This window comes from Dipodomys merriami, unplaced genomic scaffold, assembly GCF_024711535.1.
Source record: "Dipodomys merriami isolate MVZ:Mamm:240054 unplaced genomic scaffold, mDipMer1.0.p SCAF_16, whole genome shotgun sequence".
Classification (NCBI taxonomy): domain Eukaryota; kingdom Metazoa; phylum Chordata; class Mammalia; order Rodentia; family Heteromyidae; genus Dipodomys; species Dipodomys merriami.
Window position 1 is genome coordinate 12,162,986 of NW_027202937.1, and position 1,219 is coordinate 12,164,204.

Sequence of the window (1,219 nt, forward strand, 5' to 3'; positions counted from 1 at the left end):
TAGGACTCATTGCTCTAACACTTACCCAGAATAGACTGTTTAAGGCTGGCTGCTGCTTTGTACCAGTTACAAATCACCACTTACTACTTTTGCATAGATAAAGCCCCTGACAATTAAGAAGGTGTGAGGGAAAACATTCCTTGATCCCTTCTTTCTTCATAGCATTATACTTTTTGGTTTGATCCTATTAAGATCTAAGAAAGAAAAAGTGACACCCATTGCTTGAACTGAAAGACCTAGGAAAACAGACAACATATACTCATTGAATCCCTGAGAAATAAGAGGCAAAAAGATGACCCTTAGGATAAATATCAAATTTATACAAAGAACCTAGACTGGCTACTCTGCAAACAGTGCAGGGACCTGCTACAGCATCCAGAAATGATGGAATGTCTCCCAGAACAGAGCGGAGGGCGTCTACACACCACCCACAGAAAGGAGCTTCTCCTGTCCTATCCATGCATGTGACAGTGCTTGTGGATTTCTGATTGGATGTCACACACAAAGGCCAGGAGGTTTTCTAGAACTTGCTCCCTGTTCTGCTGGAAGTCATTCTAGAGGATGCTCATCTTCTCCTTGGTCTCCTTCTCCTCCTGACTGCTGCAGCTGCCATGGGATCCCAGTGCCCAGCTTCCTTGGCCTTGAACTCTATCTCCCTCTGCAGGCCGTGCTGTGCCATTTCAGCCTGGGCTTCCCTCTGGCCTGCCTCACCCTTTGGTTCTTTAGTTTGTGGGCCTTGGACACCTTCTCCATGGCATGCATCTCAGCCTGCAGCAGCTGCAAAATCCCCTGTGATTCACTAGCCATGGTGGAGGGGACGCAGAGGCAGAGCAAAGGCCCTACTAAATATTATGGTGCAGGGCTGGGAAGGTGGCTCAGTGGTAAAGCGCTTGCCTTGCACACATGAGGCCCTGGGTTCCATTCCTCAGCACCACATAAGCAAAAAGAAGAAAAGCCAGAAAGTGGCGCTGTGGCTCAAGTGGTAGAGCACTAGCCTTGAGTTGAAGAGCTGAGGGACAGTGCCCAGGCCCAGAGTTCTGGCCCCAAGCCCGGACCCCCTCCCCCCCAAAATATTATAGTGCATCTTAGCTAATTCAATTTCTGTATGCAGTCATGAAAGTAGCTGTAGATGAGTGGAAATGAGGACATTGTACTAAGCCCAGATCTCTTTCTCCATTCCTTGGTTCATGCACTATGGCAACGTTTAACCTTTGTCAGT

At 47.8% G+C, this 1,219-nt stretch overlaps 1 pseudogene; it reads right to left on the reverse strand.

Moving 5' to 3' along the window:
* Positions 1 to 452: 452 nt before the first annotated feature.
* LOC138827780 (V-type proton ATPase subunit G 1 pseudogene) lies at positions 453 to 807 on the reverse strand (annotated as a pseudogene).
* Positions 808 to 1,219: the final 412 nt, after the last annotated feature.